Below are 6,000 nucleotides of genomic sequence, written 5' to 3'. Positions count from 1 at the left end.
GGCTTCAAACACTTACTAGCTGTGTGACCCTGGACAAGTCACTTAACCCTGATTGCCTCCCAAAGAATCAAAAACAAGAGATGGCTCACTTTATAAGGGAAGAAAGAAGTTTTAAAGGTGGTGGGAAGGGTAGCAAATGAGTCCAACTCTGCATCTAATCCCCTTCTTTAGAGGTGCAGAACAAAGGGTTGGCTCCAAGTCACCACTGCCCAAGTAAATCAGTGCGATCCTAATGAAAGAAATACAATTTAAGTCCTAAAGGTTGAACAGGGAATTCTTCTGATCAACTCCCTGTGGAGATATTTGGCATTTCAAGATAAGGTAAGTAGTCTTTGACTTTTTAATCACCTGCTTTCAAAGACTGTTTTGGTTAAATCCTTCTTACTACTAATACTTTTAGTTTTGCTTTTTTTTTTTACATTTTATTTTCATAAAGATCCATCTTCTCTCTCTCCCACCACCCTGATCCCCCACTGAGGAAGCAAGAAGAAAACCCCTTTTACAAACACAAATGGTCAAGGAAAACAAATGCCCAAACTGGCCACGTTCAAAAAAAAAAAAGTCTTACCTGTACCCTGAGTTCATCACCTTTCTGTCAGGAGGCGTGCATTAGCTTTACTTTAAACAATGACATCTCTCTTGCCCTGAATGATGGGCTTTCATATTCTTTTTTTGTTTATTTCAGACATTTAGGATGAGCATTTGGATCAGATGTTCTTAACTTACTTCCAAGGGGTGTGTAGCTAGATTTCAAAGGGTTCTGTAAACTGGAATGGAAAAAAAATTACATATTTATTTTCACTAATCTTTGATTTCTTTTATAATCCTCCATAGTCCTCCATCTCCCCACTCCTGGCATTTTCTCTGGCCATCCCCCATGCCTGGAACATTCTCTCTCCTTCACTCCAAATAGTGACCTTCCCGGCTTCCTTTAAGTCCTAACTAAAATTTCATTTTTTATTTCCCCAGCCCCTCTTAATTCTAGTGCCTTCCCTCTGTCAATTATTTCCTATTTATCCTGTCTATAGCTTGATATACATACATATATACTTATATATATGTATATTGTATATATAATGTGTGGGGGAGATAACACGCAAACATATGTGTATGTATAAACACACACACGCACACACATACATATATACGTGTGTGTATATATATACGTTTGCATGTTCTCTCCCCATTAGATTGTAAGTTCCTTGAGGGCAGGGACTACCCTTTGCCTCTTTTTGTATCCCCAGAATTTGGCACAGTATCTGGCAGGTAGTAGGCACTTAATATATGCTTATAAATTAATTGATTGATTGATTATGCATTTAAAAATTCTTCTGAGAAAGGGTCTATAGGCTTCACTAGACCGCCAAAAGGGTCCAGCACACACACACACACACACACACACACAGTTAAAAGCCCCTGATTCAGAAGTTTTGATTCCAGGGGCCCATTTTGAAATTGTGGGCAGAGAGATTGCCACTCTTAAGATGAAACTGGGTACTTTTTTGGGTGATGCAGGAACTGTACCTTAAGTTGACATGACAGGGATGGCCATCTGGGTCCTGTTGTTTAAACCACTGGAGTCTGATATGCTTCATATTTTAAAATCAAAATACTCTTGCAGCTGTTGATTCTCCATGTTAATTCTCTTTCCCTGGTCATAGGCTCTTTCTTACTCCCCCCACCCCTGGGGTGCAGGCTGGCTCAGGTGCTACTTTAGTTCTGTTAGAGAATTCTGGGTCAGTGCTCATTTTCACACATGACAAGTCAGCTGAAAGAACCTTTTAAAAAGAATTGCTCACCTAAACTAATTAACTGGAGATTCTTTTTTTTAAGAGCTCCCGTTACAACCTCTCTCTCCGTGTTACCTCATCCTTCCCCTGGCATTGGGACCTAAGCACGGGCACGTAGCCCACGTGTGGCCTTTGGAGCAGGCAGAGATGTCATTGTCTTTCGCTGGCCACAAATCCAGCCCATTCCCTAAACCCTGGTTTTCATCAAGGAGCTTAGGCAGAATACCTCTCTGTGAACACCACAGTCTGCCAGACATCCGTATCAAAAGTCCACAGGCTTGATGTAGCATGTTCTCATAGGAGGTACAAAGGTCAGGAAATAATGAGGAAAAGCTCCATTGAACAGGAATCTAAGAGCCAGCGTTTCTTGGTTATAAATGACAAAAGAATTGGGAGATAATCGGCTCCAGAGAAGGCTAAAGAGATTAGGGTTATTTCACTGCAGAAGAGAAATCTGAAAAGGAGACAAATCAGAGAGTTCTTCATGCAGAGCAAAAACAATAGAATAGGTGATGCTGAGCTTCTATTTTTCAGTTTCTACTGAGGACAGATGAGGAAAGAGGCTAAACCAACAGCAGGAGGAATTTAGGTTAAGCATCAGAAAGCCCTCACTACTAGAAAGAACTTGGACTTGGGGGTCAGAGCTCTAGATTCTAGTCTTGACTTGTTCAACAAACATCTATTAAATATCTGCTTGGTGACAGGCACTCTCCTAGATGCTGAGGATACAAGTGCAAACAAGATAACCCCCGACCTATGACAGCTAGGTAGTGCAGTGGATAGAGGCCCAAGCCTGCAGTCAGTAAGACTCATCTTCCTGAGTTCAAATATGGCCTCAGATACTTACTAGCTGTGTGACCCTGGGCAAGTCATGTAACTGTTTGCCTCAGTTTCTTCATCTGTCAAATGAGCTGGAGAAAGAAATGGCAAACTGCTTCAGTATTTTTGCCAAGAAAAATCCAAATGGGTTCTTTTCATGAAGAGTCAGACACAACTGCAACAACTCAACAGCAACAATGGAAGTTTACATTCTACTGGAGGAGGGAATGGAATATATCCAATATTGGGAAAGTGACAGCTTCTCTGGAGCTCAGTTTCTTCAGCTGTTATGTTTAATTAACAATTTTTTATTAAGGGTCTACTATTTTCAAGCCACTGTGCTTAGGACCAGGAATACCAAGACAGACAATCACAGCACTGAAGAGGCTATCAGTCTGCCATCTTTATTTGGATAACAGGTCTGTCTAGAGCTGAAAGGGACTTAACAGCCATCCAATCTAATTCCCTCAATTTGCAGATCTGGAAAGTGAGGTGAAGTGACTAACCTAAAGCTGCACAGGTAGGAAGCATCAGACATGGGATTTGAGCCCAGGTTCTCTGACTACAGGGTCAGGACTCTCCACTGTACCAAATTCTGACAGATTTCTTCCTAACCCAAAGGGGGCAGGTACCCTTTAGGGGGTTCCTCACTTCTCTGTTCATTACCAACACTTAGATGATCTGGTGACTTTCTGTCTGTCACCATTCCCTGTGTTGTCACCAATTTTCCTTTACAAGCTTCTGGTTCTCAAGACTCAATGAACGAATAAGTTTATTTACAGGCATTGAAGACAGACAAAGACTGTTGGAACCAATGTTCCAGCATGTTTTCATAGAGACCAGATTACTCTCAGCTACTTAAACACACAATGTCTAGAGGACCCACTACAGCTCAGCTGTGGGACCCCCATGCTACAAGCTCCCCGTGGAGGTGCGTATAGTCTGCCTCTGAAGTTGGTTAGCCTGTTTCACCAATGGTTCTGGAATCATGACTGGTCGTTGTGTTGATCAGAGCTCTTAAGTCTTCCAAAGTATTTGTCTTTGCAATGTTCCAACCTGCTCTCACTTTATAGACTAGGAATCTGATACCCAGAAAGGGAAAGGGATTTACTCCTTTCCTAGAATGTGTCATCTCCACATCTTCACTTGGGGAAGTATTTCTTTCCTCAAAGTTTAGTTTAAATGTCTCCTGCTCCTGCTGAATCAGGTCATCCTCATCTCTCTGGATTTGATCCTGTGAAGGTCAGATCTGTAAAATGAGAGGCACTGGATCCTGATCACCTCTAAAATCTCTAAATCTACAAACCTATGAAAAGGACCATCATCAACCACTGATATACAAATGAAAATCAAAACATAGATAGCTGGGAAAAACATACTGGTAATTCATTAATTCAACAAATATGTATTAAGTGCCTAGTATGTACAACACACTATGCTAGATGCTAGAGTTGAAAAGATGGAAACAACAACCCTCAAGGATCAACCCTACCCTCAAGGATCCTACAACCTGATGGAGAGGCATAAGGTAAGCGTGCAAAGAAATATAAAACTATCTAGAAGCTTTCCAGTGAACCTGAATAAGTCACTTAACCTCTGTCTGCCTCTCTTTCCTCATCTGTAAAATGGGGATAATTATGGCACCTACTGCCAAGTTGTTGATAAAAGGATAAAATGAAATCATATTTATACAGCACTTTGCAAATTTTAAAGCACTATACTAGTTATGATAAGGACAGAGGGTCATAAGAAATACAAAGAGGGAGTGATCTCCAAGAAAAACAGGGACGCTTTCATGGAAGGGACATTTAAACTAAACCTTGAACAAAGAAAGATTTCCCCAAGGGAAGATGTGGAGGGAACACATTCGAGGAAACGAGTGAATCCCTTTCCCCTTCTGGGTGTCAGATTCCTAATCTATAAAGTGAGAGCAGGTTGGAACATTGTAAAGACAAACACTTTGGAAGACTTAAGCACTTTGATCAATACAATGACCAGATTGGTTCTGATTCCAGAACCATTGGTGACACAGGCTAATCAGCTCTAGAGACAGAGAGAGGATGGACTCAGACTGCAAGTATGAGACGTATTTTTTAATATGGCCAATATGGGAATTTGTTTTGCTTGACTACGCACATGTTATAAGGTTTTGTTTTTCTTCCTCTCCCTCTCCCCCACCCTTGGTGGGGAGGGAGGGAGTGGGATAGAGAGAAAATAGATTTATGTTCATCGAAAAAAAATAAAATTACTTTTTAAAAAAACAAAGCCAAAGGAAAAAAACTTCTCTTGCATTAAAAAAAGTGAGCTGGTTGGACTCAGTAATCTAAGTCTAGGTCACTTCCAGTTCCAGTAGGTTCTAGCTGGTTGGACTCAGTAATCTAAGTCTAGGTCACTTTCAGTTCCAGTAGGTTCTGTCAGCTGACCTGTGAATGTCTGGAGGCAGGAGAGCATGGGATGAGATCAAATAACAGCTAATTATCCAGTATGGCTGGATTATAGAACCCTTGAAGGAGAACAGAGTAAAATAAGGTTGGAAAAGAAGGTTGGGCTTGGGGAGGGAGGGGGAGAAAATTTAAAACTTATGGAAGTGAATGTTGAAAATTGAAAATAAATAAATATTTTAAAAGGTAGGTTGGCACCACATTATGAAGGGCCTTAAGTCCAAAATGTTGGACACAACAACTGAAATGACAAACAGCTCATTTCTTGCCACTGAGGGAAACTGAGTCCTGGAAGTTGTTTCCTTCCTCACTTTTCAGAAGAGTTTTGTCAGAGCTCTTTGACAGTCTCAGCAAGGTTTTTAGCTTTCTAACGAAACTTTGAAAATACTCTTTATGGAAATAAAAATCACTATTATTTATTTATGATTAATAGCTTTCTTGCTTTCCAAAGGCATTTGATGTATAGTAGGTAAAACACAGACCTGAGAGTCAGGAGACCTGGCAGCATGGTGTAATAAGTTGGAAGCACTCCTTTTAAACTTAGCCAGGATGTAACCAAGAATAAGCCACAACTTCTCCAAGCCTCAGTTGCCTCTCCTGTAAATGGGAACAAGAATACAGGTTGTACCTACCCCCACAGGGCTGCTTGAACTTGAAAGTTTACTTAAATGTCAGTTATTTTTGCTAATCCTGACTCTGTCTGGATGTCAGATAAGTCACTTCCCATCTCTAGTTTTGAGTTTGGGTTCTGTTCCCCAACCCTACACACACACACACACACACACACACACACACACACACACACACAAAATCTCCTTCTCTGGATTTCAGTTTCTTCATCTGGGAAAGGAGTGAAACAACAACTTCCATGAGTAGTAGTAGGAGCTGACCCACTGGGTTCCTAACTGGAACTGGCCAGTTGGCCAACACAGCTCCCTTTTTTTCTTTCC

The sequence above is a fragment of the Trichosurus vulpecula genome, chromosome 1, assembly GCF_011100635.1.
Source record: "Trichosurus vulpecula isolate mTriVul1 chromosome 1, mTriVul1.pri, whole genome shotgun sequence".
NCBI lineage: Eukaryota > Metazoa > Chordata > Mammalia > Diprotodontia > Phalangeridae > Trichosurus > Trichosurus vulpecula.
This window is presented reverse-complemented; position numbering follows the sequence as displayed.